Source organism: Phacochoerus africanus, chromosome 11, assembly GCF_016906955.1.
Source record: "Phacochoerus africanus isolate WHEZ1 chromosome 11, ROS_Pafr_v1, whole genome shotgun sequence".
In the NCBI taxonomy this organism is placed as follows: domain Eukaryota; kingdom Metazoa; phylum Chordata; class Mammalia; order Artiodactyla; family Suidae; genus Phacochoerus; species Phacochoerus africanus.
Window position 1 is genome coordinate 107,500,594 of NC_062554.1, and position 25,838 is coordinate 107,526,431.

Here is a 25,838-nt window from a genome sequence, read left to right on the forward strand (position 1 = left end):
AGGCCTCAGCAGTGACCCCAGCTGCTGTAGAGACAACGCTGGATCCTTAACCCACTGCACCACAACAGGAACTCCTAATCAGATAAACTCTTAAACAAAGCCTCTACCTGTAAGTGCTAAAAATAAAAACAAATAGCTAATGAAAATGGAGCTGCTTTAGGTCAAGGTGTGAGGGGACCCCAAGACTGACCCCTCAGTGGTTGAACTCTAAGGTCTGCCAGGCTTCTTTTATTTTGTTTTGCCTTTTTTGCCACCTTGCGGCAGATGGGGTTCCCGGGCCAGGGGTCAGATCTGAGCCAAAGTTGGGATCTACACCACAGCTGTGGCAAGGCCAGATTCTGTAACCCACTGTGCAGGCCTGCAACTGTAGCTACCTCCCAGTGCTCCAGAGACACCACTGATCCCCTTGTGCCACAGTGGGAACTCCCTGCCAGGCTTTTTTTGAAAGAAAGGATTATGGTGCAACGAGCATCTGATACAGGATGCTAGGAGAGATCCAAAGGAAATCCACGCGGACATAGTTCAGTGCGGGAGGGACAAAGCATCTGGGGGCTGTGGTGGAGGCAGAGCCGGGCACTTTGGCTTATAGTCTGAGTCTCCTTCAGCTGCCTCATTCTAACTCTGCCTATGACTATTTGGCAAGACATGCCAAGGGGAAAATGCAAAATCCAATATACTTACTAGTAATTGAGAAACAGCTTAATGGCTTCTTCTTATCTTTTGACACCGAGGTCTTAAAAGAACATTTAAAAACCTAGTCTCATATCCTTTCTTTCATCTTATCTCTAAGCCATTAATTGATTGAAAACAATGTTTGTCAAAGTTCCAGACCTCTTCCTGTTGTTCTAAAGAGAGTGAGACAGTGATGTAATACACACACACACACACACACGTGTTCATTTTAACCATGTCATCCCAATAAATGAGTCTGAAAAGAACTTAGCCTGCATATATATGAATGGCCCAAGATGGTAGGCTTTCATTTATTTTTATAGAGAATACAAAGAGATGACATACAATGTGATTGAAAATTATGATAATAGCTATCAGATTTTAAAATAGACAGAAAGACACCCATTCCATGAAAAAGATGTGCTCCGTTATCCGAAACCCACATACAAGGTGCATCTGGACATTTTTCAAAGATACTTTAAGAAAGTTAGTTATAAAGAAAATGAAAGTGGTCAAACAGGACTTCTTTCTTTGCAAAACAGAGCACATGTGCCTGGCTTTCTCAGAAGCATCATCTCTGAAATCAGAAATCACAGCATCACGGAGGTCAGAGTGTCCCATAAATTCTCTGGGAAGCATCTCAGTGATTTGGGAATGAACACTGTCCTTTCTCTTCTTCTTCTTCTTTTTTTTTTTTTTTTTGAAGAATTTTAAAAGTATATATTCTACAAGTTCCTTCCCTTTTTTTTTTTTACTGTGCAAGAATAAAGAAATTCCCTCGATACAAACCCAACTAACTTCTCCTTTCACTTATGTCCATTTTCTCTTCTTCTGTCCTCGTGGACATGGACAAAACATGTCCAATACCCCCCTCATAAAAGGCCTCCACTTATGTGAAGATCGAAGGCAAGTTACCCCTCAATTTTCCAACCTTAATTCCAGATCCTTCAATTTTTTTCTCGTAGGAGTTTCTTTTCAGTTCTTTAATCACTTTAGGTTCTCTTTGGAACCCTGCCCAACATCTCCACATACTTAATTAAAAGGAATGGACGCTGTGGAAGAAATTACCTAAAATTGCATGTGATGATGCGTCTTTTACTAACCTGAAACTCTACTAAAATAAATGTCATAAAAATGACATTAAAATGCATTCTGGACTGTAATCAATTGGTGGGAACTAGTATATTATTTATGGATTATTTGTAGGTAATTACAACAAAAGCTATAGTTTAATGAGTGCGTCCTGGGTGCCAGGCCCTGAATACTTGGCTATCAAATCCTGCTAATACCTCTTAAGAGGTCAGTAGTGTTATCCTCATTTTCCACAGGAACAGCATAGGCTCAATTGTCAGAGTTCTACGATTATGATTCCAGAGCCAGCACTTTCTCGCACTACTCTAAAAACACATACTCACACTCACACGTACACAGGGCATGGTCCACGTGTGGCAGTGGCTGCAGGTCAGGCATCCCCAGAAACAGATGCTGAGATGAGAATTTACCAGTGGGGATGTCACTGGTGAGGGCTCGTGAGCTCAACACATACGGCAAAGTAAATAAAGCAGGTGAGGCAGTGGGAGAAGCCGGGCTGTGGTACAGTCACAACATAAGCTCCAGCTGACCCCACAGGTCCAACAGTGTTGTCCTGAATGGGCGCAAGGGCCTTTGTGTCCCCAGATGAATAAGCCATTAAATGTACACTGCTGCCCTGGGGCAAGTGGTAGAATACTAGGTAAGGCAACTCTCTTTAGCTAAGAGCTGAGGGCAGCCACCAGAAAGGGCCCCACTGTGAGCTCTCAACTGTCAAGACTCCCAGAAGCTAGGGAAAGGGCATCTCAGTCCATCAGCAAAGGACTGGATAAACAGGATTTATACTGGATAAAGAGTATGTAGTGGAATATTACTCAGCCACAAAAAAGAGTGAAATAGTGCCATTTGCAGCAACATGGATGCAACTAGAGATTCTCATACTAAGTGAAGTAAGTCAGACACAGAGAGAGGGACAAATATAATATGAGATCCCTAATACATGGAATCTAATAAAAATGACACAAAAGAACTTATTCACAAAACAGAAACACTCAAAGATTTTGAAACCAAACTTACGGTTCTCAAAGGGGAAACGTGAGAGAAAGGGATACACTGGGAGGTTGGGGTTGGCATACACAGTAACAAGGAGCTTCGGTATGGCACATGGAACTCTACTCAAGATTCCATCATAACCTATATGGGAAAAGAATCTGAAAAAGAATAGATATATGTATATGTATAACTGACATATAATGTTGTAATAGTTTCAGGCTATACACCTGAAACTATTACAATATTGTTAGTCAACTATGCTCCAACATTTTTTTTTTTAAAAGGGTATCTTAGTCCTGAAAGGGGCAAGGGATCAGAGTGACACATCACTGTCCCCCTACAGTGACTCTATTTTCAGATCCCTAACTTGGGATATGGTTCTGGGCACCTGTTTGTGGGTTGGTAAGTCACAGAAATCATGTAGCTTTTTTTTTTATTATTACTCAAATGAATTTATCACATCTGTAGATGTATAATGATCATAACAATCCAATTTCACAGGAAGAAATCATGTAGCTTTAATGCCAAAGAAACCCAAGAAATAAAGCAGAGGCAGGCAAAGTACTAGAAATACTGCTTTGGGTTATGCGCAGGAAACGGAAAACACCGATGGCTTGCCTTTCATTCAGTCTCTCTTTCTTCGCCTCTTTCTGCCTGTTCCTCTCTCTCTGTCCCTCTGCTGCGTGACATTCTGTATATGATACAGATACACTGATATGATGACTGTAAACAAAACTGCAAAGTTTTTTTCTGGCCACACCTGCGGTATGTGGACGTTCCCAGGACAGGGATGAAACCCGCACCAAAGCAGTGACAACACCAGATCCCTAACTGCTAGGTCACAGGGAACTCCCCAAACTGGGAACTTGGAAACAGAAGAGGAGAGAGAATGGTTTGAAATATTGGTAGCAGGTAATTATTACCCAAGTGGGTATCACCATTTTTGAATAGTTCAGTCAGTGATAATACACGTGTCCTCTAAAGGAAAGATGTCACAAAGGATGAATAAACCCCATTAGTAGGTTATACATCCTCAATAATGTTTCTCTCCTTAATCTTTCCTCACAGATTTTATTTTTGAAACCATATTCACGAGACATAATTGCCTCAGGATGGTTCTTGCCTGAAAAGAAAAAGCACAAATACTTTTACTATTGATTGTTGAAAAAAGTTGTTTCATTTTCCACTTTATAATGAGAACAATCAAAAATGTTTTCAAAGTTTAAAGTCAAAATTATGTATTATTTATTGCTCTCAGTTGATCCATTATGGAGAAGCTTTTAAAAAGCTAGAAAGCCAACAACCAGCAAGAATGGCTTATGAGGCCATGAATTTGAAATAGATCCCCTGGGGACAACAAATCCAGCTTATATCATGGGAAAATGTGAAGAGTCATTAATTCATATTAGGCTGCCTTGCTATTCTATTAACAAATGCAAAAATAAATTCTCTAGTCGCTCTTCTCATTTTAACATGAGCAGCAAGATATTAGTGCAGAAGCTGGAGATCAGAAAGTTAATGATAAACCTGAGTCAAGAATAATTTCAAAAGGACTCAAACAACAAAAGGCAGTGGAGAGTGAAAAATTCAAATGTAGCAGGACATTATCTGATTACAAATCCACTGCCATTGTCCTCCACCGAAAATGGTCCACAAATTGCTGATGCAGTCTATGACCTCTACAGTGGGATTGAATTTGGATCAAAAAGCTGGTGGCTCAGCATTTCCTGTCCCCTCTCTTTTCAAAATCCTACACTACAAAAGGGCAGAGGGTAACACACTTTACTGATAAATATGATGTGAGCCTGTTGGAAGACTGCCCATTCAAAAGGGTCCCTCTAGCAACTCACCTAAGGCTTTTACTTTTTTTTTTTTTGTCTTTTTGCCTTTTCTAGGGCCACTCCCTTGGCATATGGAGGTTCCCAGGCTAGGGGTCGAATCTGAGCTACGGCTGCTGGCCTACACCGAAGCCACAACAACTCGGGATCTGGGCCGCGTCTTCGACCTACACCACAGCTCATGGCAACGCTGGATCCTTAACCCAGTGAGCAAGGCCAGGGATTGAACCTGCAACCTCATGGTTCCCAGTCAGATTCATTAACCACTGCTCCACAACGGGAACTCCAAGGCTTTTACTTTCTAAGAGGAGATTTCCCTAAACAATCCTCTTTGAGCAGAATTCTGTGCTCCAATGACAGGGCAGAAGGAGGGCAGTCCTGAGTGTTATTTCAAACTCCAAATACTTTTAAATGGCACCTCCAAAGCTAACATAAGTGCTCTCCATTGCATTGTTGCCCTAACGGTACTTACAACACTCACTCTGGAATCTGAGCAGAAAGCAGCCCCCCAATACTGTTGGCCACAGAAAGTGAGCTCAGCAGAAGACCTTACCACCAAGCCAAACAACGGCGATGAACGTGGACTTGCCCTTCCCAAGCCATTGTGCCATCTTGCATCTACTATCTGCATTAAGTTTCCACATCCGTCCACCCCTGTTCCTGCCGTTGATCTGTCCAGTATGACCACGCTATGGAGAGGCAATCAGGTCAAGACAGGGTCTCCCCAGGGTCTCCTTATCAAGTGAAGGGTGATGTGCCGGTTTCCCAGTCCAAGATAGGCTGTCCCCACCCCTAGTGCCATAAACCCAAAGTGCCAAGGGTCTCACATCTCGGAGACCTCATATGAGTCTGTGCCTATCACACAGAGACTATGAGTCAGGCAGAAAGGCAGAAAAGGAGAGAGAGAGAGAAAAACTGGGAGACATATTTCTTATATGTGTCCTGCACATAAACAAGTGGAAACCTCCGTCGTTACCGGCAGCTCTCGGGCTGAGTGAATCACGCTGTTTTACCCGCACCCTGACGATTTACAGCCCACTGGTTTCACAGTAATGACTGCCCATTCTGGGAATGTCAGAGAACAATTCATTGTCCTCAAGACCACCTACAACTTGCATGCATCTGACGTCATTCTAAGTTACACCAACTCAGCATTTCCATGAATTCATTTTCTATACATGAAAGTCAGCCAGTACTACAACGTATTTGGCCAAATAGGGAATATCTTCTACTTAAAAAGGTTGCTTTTAAAATAACTGAATGTCTTTTTTAATGTACAAACGTTGCCTTTTATTTTAAAAGGGGAAATAAAACTGAAAAAAAAAATAGAATGTTTCGGGAAACTGGGGTATGTGGCCAGGACTTGCATTGTTAGGGAATGTGCTTAATACATTCTTACTCAAAGTACCTAATAGGGGAAAATTGGCTTGATGACGGATGTTGAAGCAACAGTCCCATGTGACCTGGAATTTAAACATAGGTAATTTTGATTCTCTTCCAATCTTTCCTTGTAGCAGTGGAACCAGTTTAGAGAAATAAAGGATGCCAAAAACAAAAGCCACACTTAAAAAAAATGTTTAGGTACAAAAATAAAAAATAATAAAACCAGAGCCTAAAGCAGTAAAGCAAACTCTTGTTGGCTGAATGTAGAGTGATTAACCAAAGCATATATCGTCAGTGTGAGCTGATTGACTTAATTCAATTTCCTATTTTAAGATACTTAGATAACTTCACAGTTCAGTAAAGATTTGGAATACGAGGGGAGAAAAATGAAGTGGAAAGGACAGAATGAGTTTCAACAGACCAGGGCTCTGGCTCCGGCTCTCAGCACTGAGTCAGTTACTTAATTTTGCTTCAAATTAATTCTCTCGTGTATAAAAATGGAAGTGACAGATTAACTGATCTTGAGAGTCTCTGGAAGGACGGCAGAGAAGTGAACTGGAAAGAGGAGAAAAGGGTCATTTTGTAATTTTCCAACAGGTCTTAAGGAAAAACATCCGTAAAGCTAATCAAGGCCATAGTAATCAAATAAAATTCCCTCAAAATAGTACTATTGTGAGTATTATTTGAATTTAAAATTTTTACCCATGACATTCCCTCAAAGAAGGCTCTGAGTAATGTATTTCAAAACTCCAACTCGGGTAGACTTGATCTCAAACAGTGCGGCCTCTGTTACAACCATCCTCCTTAATGACATTCTGGGTTGATGCTGGGCAGTTCCCAAAGGGAGGGAGGGGCCCTGGCACCATCCCCCGTGAGGAATGCAAGACCCGCCTCAGTCTCCCATGGGCCAGGCTCAGATCCTGGGCAGAGCAATGAAAGCCAGGAATGCACAGGAAACCTTGATTTCTACTGAAAAAAAACAACAACAACTGTACTTTGGAAAGCCAAGCTCTTTTCAGACATAATTTCTATACTCACCGGGATTACAATGGAGAATGGCACCAGCTTGTGACTCTCCTACCTTTGAGGGTTTACATTGTTTTGTAAATACTGGGTGACACTTCCTGCAGTCAAACTCAAAAGGTCACAACATTTGTCATTAGGAAACATCCTACTTTATTGTGTCATGAAAATAAGACCCACAAGAACAGATGCAAACAAAATGAGGTAATGTCAAAATAGCAGAGTTTGAGAAGGTGATGAGTTGTGTTTTACGTGCCCGAATGAATAATAGTGAACGTTTAAATACAAAATCAAATTTATATTGTTGTAAAAGATTTTTTTTTTGTCTTTTTGTTGTTGTTGTTGTTGCTATTTCTTGGGCCGCTCCGGCGGCATATGGAGGTTCCCAGGCTAGGGGTCCAATCGGAGCTGTAGCCACCGGCCCACGCCAGAGCCACAGCAAAGCGGGATCCGAGCCGCGTCTGCAACCTACACCACAGCTCACGGCAACGCCAGATCGTTAACCCACTGAGCAAGGGCAGGAACCGAACCCGCAACCTCATGGTTCCTAGTCGGATTCGTTAACCACTGCGCCACGATGGGAACTCCCGTAAAAGATTTTTAACTATTGCTAAGACCTCTTAAAGCAGTGTTGCTGGCCCTGAATCCTCTCCTCCCCTCCAAATTTACACTTCCAACTCTCTGGTGGACACTTTGATGTAGATGTCCCAAATATACTTCGAAGTCCTCTCCTCCCCAACAAGTCTGTGTCCCTCCTAAAGCCCCTTGATGACATCATCAGGCTCTCAGCGACCCAAGCTAGAAACCTGACAATCCCAAGTCCTGACGTCTTCTCACTTTCAACACCCAATCACCAAATGCAACATTCTAGCTCTCTGAAATTTCTCTCTCCACTCCTCACTGCTTCTACCAACTCTAATCCTCCCATCTCTTCTCCAGATCGTTACCAAAAGAATCTTCCTTCCTTCAATCTTGCTCACCTGCAACTCTTTCTCTATACTTTCTCCAGGGTAACACCTAAAATGCCAATGACTGCCAGTTTACAAGCCCTCATTGGAAAAGAGAACCCTCCTCTGCTGTTGGTGGGAAGGTAAACCGGTGCAGCTGCTATGGAGAACATTATGAAGGTTCCTCAAAAAACTAAAAATACAGTTACCATATGAGCCAGCAATTCCAACTCCTGGGCATATATTTCGACAAAACTCTAATTCAAAATGATACATAGCACCCCTATGTCCATAGACTAGCCAAGACACAGAAGCAACCTAAATGTCCCTCGACAGATGAACAGATTAAGAAGATGTGATACACACGTGTGCATGCACACACACAGTGGACTACTACTCAGCCATAAAAAAGAGTGAAATGTTACCAATTGCAACAACATGAATGGACCTAGAGATTCATGGTCCAGAGACAGAGAGACAAAATAAGATATCACTTACAGATGAAATCTAAACTATAATACACATGCATTTATCTACAAAACAGAAACAGACTCACAGACACAGAAAACAAACGTATGGTTACCAAAGGGAAAGGGGATTGGAGAGAGATAAATTGGGAATTTTGGATTAACAGATACAAACTACTATATATAAAATAGAGGTAATAAGGTCCTACTGTACAGCACAGGAACTATATTCAATATCCTTTGATAAATCATAATGGAAAAGAACCTGAAAAATACATATATCTGAATCACTTTGCTATACACTTAAAACTAACACAACACTGTAAATCACCTACGCATCAATTAAAAAAAACCCTCAGTGTTTACAAATACACACGCATCTATGGTTCAACATTCCTGAACAACTTATTACTTCCACACACACCTATCCCGCCACCGTGACTACAATGCCCTCCTCCACCCCACCCTGATCTTTACCAGACTAACTCCTATTCATCTTTCAAGGACCATTTCAGGGGTCACCTCCTCCAGGAAGCCTACTTTTACACATACAATCCTCTGGCCCCAGGCTGCATGTGATGGCATTTCCATTCCTTAGCATACTGTCAATATACTTATATCACATTGGAGTTGGTCATATTTATTTCTGTGTCTTCCTCCTGTATTTGACAGATAGTCCTTGAAGGGAAGGACTTAGCACCTTTGCTTCTTGAGATCCTAGCAAACTACTGAATCAAAGGAAAAATGAATCAAACTATGGAGGACAGCAGAGTGGAGGGTATGAGAATATTTGGATGACTATAAATGTTCAGAAATGGTCATTGCTTTCTTACTTTTGTGGAAATAATAGTCCATGGTTTACAAAGGGATTTCACATAAGGTATATTGTTTGATCCTTAAAACAATCCTAGAAGGCAGTGTAAGCAGAAATTAAGGTTAATAGAGACCCCAAATACACAGGAAATTTCTCTGAGAAGAGAAACACTACTGATTTTTTTAAGAGGGGTGTGTGTGTGTGTGTGTGTTCCAGTAAGTCTTCATACATCTTCATTCATAAATCTACACTTCAAACAAATTCCTGTTCGTTCAAAATAGTCAACTGATTTTCTTCATAACTACTGAAAAAAATCTCCTGAAAAATTTGCAATTCTTTAACAGAGAATTTTCACTAATCTATGCCCTCTTTGACAAGAAGCAGATCTTAGAAGACAGAACAGCTTATTTCAATGTCTGAAGACCAAAGAGGAAACTGTTTCACTCTCACCTGCAGAAGATCTACTGGGCCAGGAGTCTCCCACAAGTTTCCCTGATTCTGGAAGCCGTCCTTTTCTCAGGATGCCAGCTGGTGAAAATAGCTTTGGTCAAAGTCTTCAGCAAACAGAGGTGGAATATCACAAAGATTCCTGTGAAGGAAAAAAAAAAAAGAAAGAAAAAAACACAGAACAGTGTAAATTGTTTCGGGTGAGCTTATTCTACTAAACTGAGATTTCATTCAACAGTCCTAGTAAGATCGACAAGGGGAACTTAATACAAATCAAATCCCATGATTATTTTTAACCAAGCATTACTGCACTTAAGGACATCAGTGTCTAAGAAACTCGAAGCAATTTAGTGGCAACAGGTAATGAAAACAGGTAACACGATGCCAATTACATTTTGGTATAGGACAGAAGTCTGAATGACCTCCAAATAGCAGGAGACAACTGTGCACACAAATCAAAGAGGGGCAAAAAGGCACTTGATCTCATTTCACTCTAATACTTCTAATACTTCATGGGAATACATGGTGCTTTGCAATCACAGCAACACACAGGCCGCAGCTGGGAAGACTCTAACACAGACTGAAAAGAACAAACAATGAAGAACTAAGTATTTGATCAAGGTTGACGGTGTCAGCCAGGGACGCAGCCAAGCAATTACATTTTAGAGGCGGCTTTGAAGGCGGGGAGAAAAGAAGGCATCTGGGAACGACCGTTTCAGAACACACCATGAGCATAAGGTTAAGGTAGAATGGCGCAGAACGAAACCTTAATTAAATGGAAGCCAATGAACAGACGTGTTTGAATAGTGTGTTTATTTAATAGCTCACTTTTATGAGAAAGGGTGCAAAAAAACTGTTCAGATACACCTCTCTTAAACCAGAACTTAAGGTCAGTGTATAGAGAAAAAAGAGCAGAAGCCCTGCAGTCTAGGCCTGCCTTCTCCACAGACAGCCTGACCTTGGGCTTGCTAAGTGCTTCTCAACCTGGCGGGCACATGCGCATCACTGGGAGAGCTTTTAAAAAATACCAATGGCTTGACTCCATGCAGCCAAACAAATCCCTGAGCATGACATCAGGAGATCAGGTTGGAAGGAGCCCAAGCAAGGCACTTTTTTTCCCAAGGAGAGGAAGGCAGAGGAGTCCAACACTGACTCAGCGCTAACAGTTGTATCTTCTCTACACATTCTGCACCTGACACCTCAAGTGTGTTTGACAAGAAATATAGTTTAAATTAATAGTATCCAAAATTTTTAAACCCCATACAATATGCAGTTCCCCAATTTTCAAGAGATAAGAATTAGGCCTCTGAGAGGTACCATGACTTATGCAAAGTCCAAGCAAAGAAGCGAGACTAGGATGGAGTCTAGTCTTCCAGGGAGGGTGAAGGCAGATCAGGAGCTGGGACAGGACACAACCCTCTTTTGGGCCAAGCTGGGTATGACAGGATGACATGGGAGCCACACTGTTGACAAGCACCTGAGCTCCTGACTTTCTGGGCAGAGGAGAGCATCCCCTCAGGGTTCCCGGCCCTTATGGAAAAATGAAGATAAAAATAATCCTAGGAGCTAAATTCTCCAACACTCTGCATGAGCAAGACACTGTGCAAAGTGCTTTCATGTTCACACCAACTTTCTGACCTTAAGTACTAATATTATCTCCAGTATACAAATCAGGAAATGGAAGCTCAGAACCCTGGGTCTTGTCTCCAAAACGGTGGAAGTGGAAATTTAACAATGCCAGTCTCGCTCCAAACCGAGCCATGTCCTGCCTCGAGGGAGGGTGGTAAATAGGCGGCTGGAGGCAAGGCTGTCCTGCCCTGTATGTGTCACCTCTGTTTGTCACAATGCATTCTCACCTTGCAAAGTGGGAACCGAAGCATCCTGGAATTTTCCTGGTGCTTTCAGATTTTCTCTGATTGAATAACTAATTTCTGTTGTTTGGGAAAGGATTAACATTGTACAGAGTGATTTTTATTCTCCCTTCACGACGACAACAAGAACAACACATGCACACACTCAAAGTTAGTAGAGTTTGATTAGTGAGATTTAATGACTAGCTCAGACAACTGTCAGAGGAGTCACCGCTGCAATCTGTCCTAAATGATTCAGTCCCTCGTGATGTGTGAGTTTAAAAGCTTAACTGAAATCTTTGGAACATTATCTATAATTCCTTGGGGAAAAAAGTATGAAACATTCTTACACTCCTCTTCAAAATCTTAGAGAAGCATCTTTGTTGCAGTTTGTGGTACCAATACATTTACATTATATAAATGACTTCCTTTCTTTAAATAGCATCGTCAGTACAGACTACAATAAAATCTAATTTACGAATATTGCACATATGAAATACATTTTATTTAAGAGGCTGATGCAAAAGCATGACTGATTCTGACACCTTAGGCAGACCCTAATTATACTGTGGCAGAATCATCTTCAGAGCTCATTTTAAAAATAATGTGAAAAGACGGTTTTCATTAGACACTTCTGGGAAGAAATGGGAGAGTGGCAATGAAAATGAAAACACAATTTTGAGAATTGGAAGGGGCCTGGAAAATGTGTCCACCATCTATCTGCCTCCAGCCAATTCCAATTTCAGGGAACTCTGTGGAGGTGAATCTCTTCCTGTAGTTTTCATTTCTTAGTCTCAATTCTGGCCCTTGGAGACAGATTCAGAATCATATCCTAGTGTAAAGGTCCCCAACAGCAGCCCACTGTGCAGAAAATCAGGGATCCACTGCCGTTTCTGCAGGGATGGCCAATGATAGGACCTGGCATAAGCATCTGACTCCAGGGCATCCAGAAAGGCTGGCTTTGACTCCCAAGGCAGATGCCAACACCTCTGCCCTGGGAAAGAGATGATAAACAGCCAAATCAATCAAATCAACTCTCTCTGGGATCTGGACTGGATATGGGAGTCAGAATACTGAATATGCAGCAGGAAGCAGAGAAGCCAGAAGAGAGGGCATGACAAAGGAGCCATTTCTGAAGCTGCCTCCAAGCCTGGTAATGTTCCCACTTCCCACATCCAGACAGGGATCAGTCCCTCCTCCTAAGGGTGCCCTGAGTCTCTGTTCTCCACAGCCCCCAATGCCCAATAAATATGGACTAAAATTACAGCACCTCGTTGACCAGCCCCTCATATAACTGCATACCAGGATGATAATGTCTCCACTATTTTCTGTAGCTATTTTTGTTAGAACCAAGAGAAGGCTTTCTCTTTTTTAAATTTTTACTTATTTTTTACTAAAGTACAGTAGATTTACAATGTTGTACCAATTTCTGCTGTACAGCCTAGTGACAGGTATACACACACACACACACACACACACACACACATTCTTTTTCTCATGTTATCTTCCACCATGTTCTATTCCAAGAGATTGGATATAGTTCCCTGTGCTATACAGTGGAACCTCGTTGCTTATCCATTCTAAATGTAATACTTTGCATCTCTCGCCCTATTAATATTTCACCTTTCTAGAATGTAGTTCTTCATTCCGACTTGCCAAAAACTTCTGACATCTTAATTCTATCCTTCCAAAATATTTGCTACACCCTTCACTGTCATGTCACCTACAGATTAGACAAGCATGCCACTTAGAATGATGTTCATGCTATGACACAACACGGAACTGATCACCAGTTCACAGAGCAAAGAGTGGCATCAAAATACGGAAAACCCAACTATTAATAAATCAAAGTGAATTCATTTCAGTGTCGAGGTCATTCCTTAAAATTAATAATTACCAATTCTCCAAATTGGCTGCAAATCATCCTGACGATATAAATAGCTACATAAACTGACGTGACCAAGCAATTCATTTGCTAGATAAAGCTTTTAACATTTACTTGCTAGAGATTGCAAAACCCAGAAGAATTAGGTTTCAGCATCATTAGAGAAAATTAGGTCACAGTTGAGATAATTGGCAACATGAACTTTACGGTTAGTGTAATTACCTGTGCAGCAGACCAAGAAGTTACATTTGAGAAACATCTTGCACAAACAGGGCCAAGTCCGCCTCATCCTTTCCTGAGGCAATCGTGAAAATTAGCAGAGTCTATCATTTTAGGTCATCTGGTATACCCCTGCCAACGTAGACTTGTTCTCTTAAGATTGCAAATGCTTTGTCTAACTTTGCTTTCAGTAAGCCTCGTGGGATTTCCTCTTGCAATAAAAACCCCCACACTTGAAGGGCTTTTTAACTTCCTGTATCTGCTTCTCTTAGTTGTTCTATATCCACAATAATTGTCTAGCTGTCAAGCTGTAATGTCTCATAGTACCCAGAGCAACCAGACCCATCCTCACTCACAGTTCTAATGGATACTTCTGGTCCTCCCAGGGCTTGCTGCACATAAAGGCAGACTAGAAAGCTTCAGAGGGTGGGCCTGACAGGCAACTCTTAAAGAAAGCATGTGAGTGTATGTGTAGATCCCATGCCATCTCTGCCAACCACACAGAGGCCACCTGGCTTGCTTCTTTTCCTTTTTCTCAGTTATGGTGAACTGTTGAAAGTGTTCACCTGACAATTACTGTTGAGGTCCACTAGAGGCCAGGGACAACCCTGGGAACCAGGAGAGACACCAAGGTGACTAAGACTTGTCAGCATCTGCTCAAAGTCAGGGATGAGCGATCCTAATACAATCTTGTGCTGTATGCCATTTTGAGGTTTATCTTCCACAGACATCATCTCGCTTCAACACAGAAAAATAAGCATTCTTGACATTTTACAGATAAAAATAGACTTTTAGTAAGAGCAGGTGACTTCATAATGATTCATCCTGATAGGGATAGAGTAGAATAATTTTTAGTTTAAAAATCCCACTAGGGGAAGTTTCCATCGTGGCGCAATGGAAACGAATCCGACTAGGAACCATGAGGCTGCAGGTTCGATCCCTGGCCTCGTTCAGTGGGTTAAGAATCCAGTGTTGCCGTGAGCTGTGGTGTAGGTCGCAGAGGTGGCTCGGATCTGGCGCTGCTGTGGCTCTGGCACAGGCCGGAAGCTGTAGCTCTGATTAGACCTCTAGCCAGGGAACCTCCATATGCTGCAGGTGCAGCCCTAAAAGGACAAAAGACAAAGAAATAAATAAATAATAAAAATCCACTAGGGGACTAAAGAGCGAAAGGGGATTTTAAGGGAGGGTGGGACCCTGTTTTAAGCTAATGACCACTCAAAAGAAAGAAAAAAAAATCCAGAAACTTAGCAACAATCTATACCACCTGGAAGGAAGACCAGGTGCATCTGAGCACCGGGCACACTCAAGCCACCAACCCTGACAAGGGATCTGAATATTGTTGCATGAAGTCAGGGAGTTCCCAGCCCCTGAAGAGGAGCTTTTCTGCATGTAGCCAAGTCAGAAATATACAAGAAAGGGGAAAAAACAAAGTGAAAGGGGACATTTTACTGAAATCGAGGATGAATTATCATATTTTAGCATATGCTACCACCCTTTTGCTAATATACTTATGATTTAAATAAAGAACGCCATGAGAGTCCTAGTTAAGACTACACAGAGTCAAAGGAGGAACTCAAGATGAAGCCTTGAATGCGCCCAAGAATGAGGAAGAAGGTGGTCATCTCCCCTCCCCACGTTTTCTTTCATTATAGACACGCAGCCCTCTGGGTTCCCAGGGCTGTGCTCCCCTGCCTGCCACTGTATCGCACACCAGCATCCTGTGCTTATAAACTCACGCTGCCTATCGCTTTGCCTCAAGACGGGGTCTTTCTGCAACGAGACAAAAAAGCCAGAGCGTCAGTAAGTCCTGACACCAGGTGAGTAGTTTCAGTGAAACGACAATGGGTTCAAGTCCCCGTCTGAGTTTTGGCCAGGTTCAAGTCCCATTGGAGAAGGAGTGTAGTTTCAGTCCCAGCCAGTGAGGTGGCAACACCAGGACCCCCAACGCGAGCTGTGTGATTCTCAGTTATGTTACTTCCACCAGCCCAACAGGTGCAATCGTGACTTATGCAAATACAAGGACAACACAGCAACACAGATTGAGTGCTGACTCTCCACTGGGTACTTTTGTAACTGGCTGGCAGATACCTCGTCTCTATAATGGCGTTATGAGGTGGGCCCTCTTATTCTCCCCAGAGGAGAAAATGGAGGCCCAGAAAATGGACTCAGGGCCCCAGGTGACATGGCCAGTCAGTGGCAGAAAGTGACGAACACCACAAGAACAGTGCCACCCAGGAGAAACGTGGAGAAAGTCACTGGCTCTGTTGCTAGGAAGAACACTAAGAAAGTTTTGGAACGTCTTCTAGCGTTTCCAGAACAGAGAGACTTTTCTTCTCTTGCAAATCCTCTGAGAAGACACTGGCATCAGAGATGAAAGATGGCAAATCCAAGAAAAGAAGGAGGTGCGATACTCCCCCCTTCCCTCCGCCACGGCTATGGATGTGCGAGGGGCTTGGCGGCACAAAGAGCTTCTGGTACATGAATCCCATCTGCTGCGCGAACAAGTGCTGTGTACATTTTCCGTTATTTCAGATTCTTTGGACAGATCACATGGGTGGAGCAGAGCAGAGAGAAGAGATCCTTGGCGTTTTGTGGCCTTATGTTTGTGGTGGGTGATTTTACAGTGACTGCCAGGTAGGCTCGTGATCTGGCACTTTGCTAGGACACCAGTTTGAACTGCACAGACTTGCCGGAGGCTCGCATGCACAGCCACAGTTCCCCAATTCTGAACCTTTATTCAGGTATGAAAGGAGGGAGCCAGTAAAAAAGGAAGTGCGTCAGCCTTCAGTAAGTGACAGTCATGGGACAGAGTGGGCCGAGGGCCTCCCCAACAATACTTCTCCTAATCTTATAAGCAATTCCATAAGGTGGCCAAGGTCACAGCATTTTTTTCTTTTTCTTTCTTTCTTTTCCTTTTTTTTTTTTTTTTTTTTTGGTGGGGGAAGTGCTGCAATCATGGCATATTTAAGTTCCCAGGCCAGGGATCGAACCCACATCTCCACAGCGACCCAAGACACTGCAGTTGGATCTTTAACCCGCTGCACCACAATGGGAACTCCTGCCATAGTAATTTTCTACGTGGTCCTATTGGGTCCCAGCAAAGACTAGTAACACACCCCAGAGTCAAAGAGCTTCTCCATGTCAGAGATGAGATCTGCACCCTTCTGCACAGTGGCCTGCCTCTTCGAATTCTGAAGTTTGTAAATGAGCAAACAAATAAACAAAAACTTGGTGAGGAAGGGAAGACAGTAGGTGAGAGACAAAACTTTAGTTAGTGTTGGAAAGTAGGTCACTTGAGCTATGAGATTTATGAAACGAAACACAGACACTTGGGGGAAATAGCTTCCACGAAAAGAGCGAGGAACCGCACAAACCTTTCTATAATCTTGAATTTATCTTTAAAATTTATTTTAATGTCCATGATTTTCTTTCCTGGGGAAAGGTTCATTTGTGCCATATATTAGGACAAGGAGAACAGACTTGTGGTTGCCAAGAGGGAGGGGGAGGGACTGGGAGGGACTGGGAATTTGGGGTTAATAGATGCAAACTACAGCCTTTGGAATGGATAAGCAATGGGATCCTGCTGTATAGCAGTGGGAACTATGTCTGGTCACTTGTGATGGAGCATGATAATGTGAGAAAAAAGAATGTATCCATGTATGTGTGACTGGGTCACTTTGCTGTGCAGTAGAAAATTGACAGAACACTGTAAATCAGCTATAACGGAAAAAAATAATTATGAAGAAATTTATTTTAATGAAGTAGAGTCAATTAACAATGCTGTGTTAAGTTTCTGGTATACAGCAAAGTGACTTAGTTTCATATATACATATATATATTCTTTTCTATTATGGGTTATCACAGGATAGTGAATATAGTTCCCTGTGCTATATAGTAGGACCTTATTATTTTCCATCCTGTATATAAAATAGGTTGCATCTGCTAACCCCAAACTTCCAATCCATCTGTCCCTACATGCCCCTTCCCCTTGGCAACCACGAGTCTGTTTTCTATGACTGTGAGTCTGTTTCATAGATAAGTTAATTTATGTCATACTTTAGTTTCCATATATATGTGATATCACATGGTATCTGTCTTTCCCTTTCACTTAGTATGATAATTTCTAGGTCTATCTCTGTTGCTGCAAATGGCATTATTCTTTTTCATAGCTGAGTAGTCCATTGTACATATGTACTACATTTTTTCTACCCATTCTACTGTCCATGGATATTTAGACGCTTCCATGTCTTGGCTATTATAAATAGTGCTGCTATGAACGTAGGGGTGCATGCATCTTTTTGAATTAGAGTTTTGCCCAGGGGTGGGATTGCTGGATCATAGAGCAACTCTATTTTTAGTTTTGTGAAGAACCTCCATACTGTTCTCCATAGTGGCTGCACCAGTTTACATTCCCACCAACAGTGTCAGAGGGTTCCCTTTTCTCCGCACTCTCTTCAGCATTTATTGTTTGTAGATCGGTTTGATGATGGCCATCCTGACCTGTGTGAGGTGATTCCTCACTGCGGTTTTGATTTTCCTCTCTCTGATAATTAGCGATGTTGAGCACATTTTCATGTGCCTATTGGCCATATGTCTATCTTCTTCAGCAAAAGGCCTATTTAGGTCTTCTGCCCATCTTTCCATGTGGTTGTTTGTTTGTTTGTTTTATTGAGTCATATGAACGGTTTGTTCTCACTCTTGAATTGAGTGATGCCTGGAAGCCTCACAAATTAGTTCCATAGGGATTGCTCCGTTCCTAGGAATTCAGAGGTCAAAGGAGGAACTGTGAAAGGCAGGAATGTACCTGGTGTACCTGGCATAGCACCAGGGACATATGTGGCAGAACACTGTGAGGGGCAGACTAAGTGCCTGGGGCGTCCAGAGGACGGAGAAGGTACTTCTCACTGGGATCTGCCTCACTGGCTGTCACTTCATTGAGCCACTGGCAGTGAAAGAGAGCGGAGAAAAAACTCTGTACCTCTGGGGAACAGCAGAGCTGAGAAGTAGTTTTAGGCCAGAGGTTCGAGCTCATTTATAGGCTGAGGGACCAATGTAATAAGCAGAAACACAGAGAGAATGAAGCTGCAAGAAGCAAAAGGGTAGACAGAGCTGAAGCCCAGGGCAGCGGGCTGGCTGTCAGGGAGGCAGGGAGCTCCAACTATTACCTTAGCTACTTTAACTATCTCGACCTAAGTGGTGTGCGGACTTATTTCACATCCCCTCCCTTGCTGGAGAGAACACTCCTCAGATTGAAGTGCCTCTGAAATGAGTTTTCTAGAACCAAGGCAACAAGGCCATATGCAGAAACCTGCTTGTGTGCCTATTGCCCAGTTCTCATGCTAAAAAGCAGGTGGAGTCAGTCAAAACAAAACGAAATGCCAACACCGCTTCAATAGTGATCACGGGCTTTGTAACCGCCAACTTGAGTTGAATAGAATAAATCCAACAAATCTGCTCAGACGACACTTGGAAGCAACTGAACTAGTTCCAGCTTGACCAGGGGTTTGTTTATTTTGCTTAACTCAAGTTATTTATCAAACTGCATAACAAATGCAGTGCCCGCCTACTGGTGAATGCACCAGTTCCAAGGTGGAATCCTAATGGTTTTTATTTTCATTGACTGGACTGTTTTAGACAGGGTTTTATTTTATTTGGGGGAAACTTTTGCAGGTGATTTTTAATAACATTTCTTTTTTTTTTTTCTAATTCAAAAAAGCGTCATTTTCCAGAATATGAAAAGTAAGGTTAAAAAAAAAATTAAAGCCAAATGTTATTTTCCATTAGCAGAAATAAAAACACTGTCAATGTTTTGATGTGTGTCTTCCGATGTTTTATTTTTCGGTATGTATGTCGTGTGCAGACACATCTTTCAAAACAGAAGTGGAATCATACAGGATGCACTAATTTAGTAAGCCTGCTTTCCTCACTTGAAAATACAAAATAAACATATCCTACGGAGTCAGTGTTAATGTCTACATGATGTTCTATCATATAAAGAAATCATTTTCATTTAACCAATTTTCAAATAGCAGCCATTTGACTGACTTTTTAATATCATTTTCTAAAGATACACTATTTTACTAGCACTGGCGGAAAAAAAATCAGTAAAAATTTTTACACAATTATTACCCGGGACATTATTAAGTTAAAAGTTCCATTTCCCTGCAAATTAAAACTACAATGAGGGGAGTTCCCATTGTGGCTCAGTGAGTTAAGGATCCAGCATTGCCACAAGCTGCGGCATAGGTTGTAGATGCGGCTCGGATCTACGGCTGTGGAATAGGCCTCGGCTGCAGCTCCGATTTGACCCCTAGCCCGGGAACTTCTATATACCGCAGGTACAGTGTAAAAAGAAAAAAAAAATACAAGGAGGTACCACCTCATACTGGTTAGAATGGCCATCATTAAAAAGTCTACAAATAACAAATGCTGGAGAAGGTGTGGAGAAAAGGGAACCCTCCAACACTGTTGGTGGGAACGTAAACTGGTATAACCTCTATGGAAACCATTGGGGGAAGTTCCTAAAAAGACTGAAAACAGAAGTGCCGTAAGATCCAGCAATCCCACTCCTAGGCATATATCCAGAGAAAAGCATAATTTGAATAGGTACATGCACCTCAATGTTCATAGCAGCACTATTTCCAACAGCCAAACATGGAAGCAATCTAAATGTCCATTGACAGATGAATGGGTAAAGAAGATGTGGTACATACACACAGCTGAATGCTACTCAGCCATAGAAAAAATGAAGCAATGCCATTTGCAGCAACATGGATGGACCTAGACATTCTCATATTAAGTGAGGTCAGACAGTGAAAGACAAATATCGTATGAGATCACTCAGATGTAGAATCTAAAATATGACACAAATTAACTGAAGCATGAAGCAGAAGCAGGTTCACAGACATGGAGATCAGACCTGTGGTTGCCAAAGAGGATGGGATAGTTAAGAAGGGATGGACTGGGAGTTTGGGGTTAGTAGATGCAAACCATTATATACAGGATGGATAAACAATAAGGTCCTACCGTATAGCATGGGGAACTTATTCAATATCCTGTGATAAACCATAATGGAAAAGAATATGAAAAAGAATATATATATATATAACTGAGTCACTTTGCTGTACACCAGAAATTAACACAACACTGTATGTCAATTATACTTCAGTAAAATACATTTTTTAAAAAGTTCCACCTCCCTCATTGGGATTTGTGATCCACTAAACTGAGAGGGCTTCAGGCCAGATGCCAGCTCAGAGCGACAGCAGCCCACGTTCCCACCCGGCTCCCACAGCCCCCATCACGCCCTGCCCTCACCAGATCTGCGGTACATCTGCAGTGTGGCAATGCGTGGTCTGCTCCATTACGTGTGATCAGAGGCATTGGCTGACTCTTAATTCAGATGATGTTAAAAGCTTGACTTTTCCAATGAACACATCAGAGCAGGAAAGATGAACAAATTGGTCCCCAATCCCAGAACATGTGGAGACCAGTTCACCTGGGTCAGAGAGAAAGTTTAGGGGCAACCCTGATAATCTGACATTAAAAAATGATATATGTTTCTTCTTGTCTTAACGGGGTCACATCATGCCTCAAAAAGAGACATAACATGTCTCAAAAGAAACAAAGGGCCAGGTTGTGAAATCATGAAGAACTATTTTCACTGGTGTTACTAGTATTAAGTACTAGGTGAGGGGAGTTCCATCAGTCCTTGAATGTAAGTCTCTGCTGTAGCAGTTCTCAACCCTCCTGGCACTTAGGAATCCACAGATGATGTGTTCACTACCTTGACTGTGGCTGTATTTTCACAGGTGTAGCCATACATCAAAACTGATCAGCCTGTTCGCTGTAAATATGTGCAGTCTGTTGTATGTGAATTATACCTCGATAAAGCTGTTAAAAATTCAGACTCCACGTGCCCCAAAGATTCTGCCCCAGAGATTCTGACTTAACTGGTTTTGAGTGGTTCCCCTGAATGTGAAGCCAAGAATCATCTACTATAAAACGAACCTTCCCAAAGCTAAATTCAATGATAAATTGATATGAAATTATGCGACTATTTTTAAAGAAGGGATTCTACCATTTTCAAGCAGAAAAAATACAAATCTGCTTTTTTAAAAAATGAAAGTGCTACCCAGCAAGGAAATTTAGTCTTGCTTTAATAATTTGTAATAATGAATTCAGCATTAAAGAGCCTACTGTGTATCCCAGGTACTAGTCTAGGCAAATCACAGATCATGTGGGGCTGATACTGCTAAGAGCCCAAAATTTTCTTAGGTGGATTTAAAATAGATTAAATCCACAAACTAGTTTAAACACTGATTTATCTAGGAAAAAACTAAACACAGAAAAGGTAAAAATGAACCTGTCATGACTCCATGGACTGATTTTCTGTGGGAGGGGTTCAAATCCAGGAGGTTTTGCTCCATGTGCCAAGCCGCTGAGCTGGGTACAGGCTGTCTTAGCAAGAATGTGGGAAAATTGGAAGCTTCCTGCCAGAGGGCACCATCACCCCCTCTGGACATCTGTGGCTCCGTGCCAGGGTTCCATCTATAGGTCCAAGATGGCTTCACATCCATCATAAAATAGCCAAGTCCTCTTATTAGAGAAAACTCATATTCCGTATTCGCTCACATGTGTCTTTACTCTGCTATTAATAAGAAACTTTGAAGATAATTAATGTTGGCTTCAAGTGCAGTGGAGCTGCATCCAGCTGGAAAGGGGCCATGGAGCCCAGGGCTCCATGACTCACCAAGGCTGAATGCTCTCTGAAAGGGATTAGAAGAGAAAGAAGTAGAACTGACCTTCATTCAGGAAGAAACGATCCCCCTGAGTTAATGGGGCTGACTGTGTGTGGTGGTGAAGACAGAACTGTGGCCGTCACAGACATAGCCCATCTGAGGTCCTTGTCCACCTCAGCCTCCATAAGAAACAGCAAAATGAAATCAGGTGAATGCAGTGCTCGGGGTTGGGGAAGGAAAGAGAGGTGCGGCATGTCCAGGGAGCTGCTCGTGGTGAGGCAAGATGCGTAGCACCTGACCAGGTGAAAAACATGGATGAGAAGCAGCAGATGGTCCCAAGGGAACATGAGCCCTTCAGTCACAGAATGAATGAATGGACGCCAGGCAGGAGTTCAAGAGCAAGGTTAGGGTTGATGAGTACAGAGTATTAAGAGAAAGTTGAACTGAACATGAAAAGATGATCAACATGGTTAAATTACTAGAGAGATGAAAATCAAAACCACAATGAGGTACCACCTCACACTGGTCAGAATGGACATCATCAAAAAGTCTATAAACAGGAGTTCCTGTCATGGCTCAGCGGAAACAAACCCGATCAGTATCCACGAGGACGCAGATTCGATCCCTGGCCTTGCTCAGTGGGTTAAGGATCCAGCATTGCCATGAGCTGTGGTGTAGGTTGCAGATGCAGCTCGGAATTGGCATTGCTGTGGCTGTGGTAGTCAGCAGCTACAGCTCTGATTCGACCCCTAGCCTGAGAACCTCCATATGCTGCAGGTGTGGCCCTAAAAAGACAAAAAAGGTCTACAAACAATAAATGCTAAAGAGAGTGTGAAGAAAAGGAACCCTCCTACACTACTGGTGGAAATGTAAATTGGTAAAACCACTGTGGAAATCTGTGGAGATTTCTCAGAAAACTAAATATAGAATCTACCATATGGGAGTTCCCGTCGTGGCGCAGTGGTTAACGAATCCGACTAGGAACCATGAGGTTGCGGGTTCGGTCCCTGCCCTTGCTCAGTGGGTTAACGATCCGGCGTTGCCATGAGCTGTGGTGTAGGTTGCAGACGCGGCTCGGATCCCGCGTTGCTGTGGCTCTGGCATAGGCCGGTGGCTACAGCTCTGATTCAACCCCTAGCCTGGGAACCTCCATATGCCACGGGAGCGGCCCAAGAAATAGCAACAACAAAAACAACAACGACAAAAAAAAAAAAGGACAAAAAAAAAAAAGAATCTACCATATGATCTAGCAATCCCATTCCTGGGCATACCTATATCCAGACAAAACTTTCACTCAAAAAGATACATGCACCCCTATGTTCATTGAAGCATTATTCACAATAGCCAAGACATGAACCAACTTAAATGTCCATCGGTGAATGAATAAAGATGAATAAATAAAGAAGATATGTTATATACACACACAATGGAATACTACTCAGCCATTAAAAAGCCATAAAAAAGAACAAAATAATGCCACTTGCCACAACATAGATGCAACTAGAGATTCTCATATTGAGTAAAATTAAGTCAGAAAGAGAAAGACAAATACCATATGATAATCATTTATATGTGGAATCTTTAAAAAGGATAAAAGTGAACTTATATACAAAAGAGAAAGAGAACCACAGCTCCCTCCATGCTAACAGCCTGCAACAGCTACACTCATACTAGAAACTGAGGCTCCTCTTAATACTTGCTCCCTCAATATCCCCATCCATCTGATACCTCCTGTTGGCCTCTCTGCAGTCTATATGACTCTTCAACTCTCTTTTCACCCCTGACATTTCTCAGGTGACCCCAGGCCCTAGCCACCATGCCTGTGGACCAGGTTACCCTGTGCCTAACTCAGGGGTCCAGGAATCCAGGGGGGAGGTTTTTGGTGGAGGACACAATGCCTTGGTCGTACCTCCTCAATGCTCTGGGTGTTTGAACACCACATTATTAGAGACCTGTGATGGATTTAGTGAGAAATTCAACTTTAATAAAATTTCCCCTGGCAAAAACAATCCTCATGCCCCATAGAAACTGTGAATCATAAGGCCATGTTTATTTCAACTTCCTAGATAAATAATATGCTAGATTTATGAAGGAAATCTAGATTCAAACACTACACATATCAAACTTTCTAGTTCTTACTACCTAACTTGAAACCTTCAAATTTATACTCTGCCTATGATAGCTTTCTTTTCAAAAAGCTGTATTTGGTTGATTGATTTCCCACTAAATCATATCATCTTTGGCTTATTTCTGCTCCTACCCTAGGCTGGTTTTTACTTATTTGTATTGAAGTATAGTTAAATAACAGCATTGTGTTAATTTCTACTGTTTGGCAAAGTGACTCAGTTATACATGTGTATATTCTTTTTCACATTCTTTTCCATTATGGTTTCTTACAGAATACTGAGCAGAGTTCTCTGTGCTATACAGTAGGACTTTGTTGTTTATCCATCCTATATAGAATAGTTTGCATTTGCTAATCCCACACTCCCAATCTTTCCCTCACCACCACCCCCTACTACCTGGGCAACCCCACAAGTCTGTTCTCTATGCCTCTAAGTCTATTTATACTTCGGAGATAAGTTCTTCTGTGTCATATTTTAGATTCTACATGCAAGCGATATCATTTAATATTTATCTTCACTGTATAACTATATTTAGTATGACAATTTCCAGGTTCATCCATGTTGCTGCAAATGGCATTATTTCATTCTTTTTTTTTATAGCTGAGTAGTAGTACATTTGTGTATTATGTACCACATCTTCTTTCTCTGTCTTCCTCTGTTGATGGACATTTAGGTCACTTCCATGTCTTGGCTACTGTAAACAGCGCTGCTATGAACATTGGAGTGCATGTACCTTTTTGAATTATAGTTTCACTTGGATGTATGCCTAGGAATGGCACTGCTGGATCATACGGTAATTCTATTTTTTCTACCATGGCCCTGGGTTGGTTTCTAACCCATTGCAAAAAGCAGAATAGTGAGACATTTAAAAAAAAAAAAAGAAGAAGAAGAAGTAGACTCACAAGAAACTGCTCAGCACATAGATTTCTGACTCTGTAAACACTCAAATCTAGATTCTCAGGTTGCATTTTAGTCTCACTGCGCAATTGAGGAGACCTCGAATTTCAAGTTAGCAAACATCATTAAAGTATAGATACAAAAATATAAGCCCATGTGTACCAACTAAATAGTCTGGATTAAATTTTGCCCTATCTCCTTGGAGTATGATTTTATATCACTACACTTGTATTTTAAATCAATTTCTTCAAAAGAGCAACCCTGTAATTGTGATTTCAGTATAAATGGATACTCATCATACAGACCCTTAAAACGCTACAAGCCATTTCACACGAAGACTGGAGGATAATTTTCTGGGAGAAGAGATGAAGGTGAAACATGCTCTTTAAAAATATGATGGGTTTCCAGGAGTAGAGCGGTTGGTAATCCCCAGTGCCTGTGAAACTC

At 42.0% G+C, this 25,838-nt stretch overlaps 1 protein-coding gene across 9 annotated transcripts in view; it reads right to left on the reverse strand.

Annotated features, from left to right (window-relative positions):
• Positions 1-25,838, reverse strand: part of NRCAM (neuronal cell adhesion molecule) — a 315,520-nt gene that overhangs the window by 240,561 nt on the left and 49,121 nt on the right. For all 9 annotated transcript variants that reach the window (XM_047753047.1, XM_047753040.1, XM_047753041.1 and 6 more), the window contains exon 2: positions 9,677-9,815. The gene's annotated coding sequence lies outside the window, so the exon portion shown is untranslated. The remainder of the gene's footprint in view (positions 1-9,676; positions 9,816-25,838) is intronic.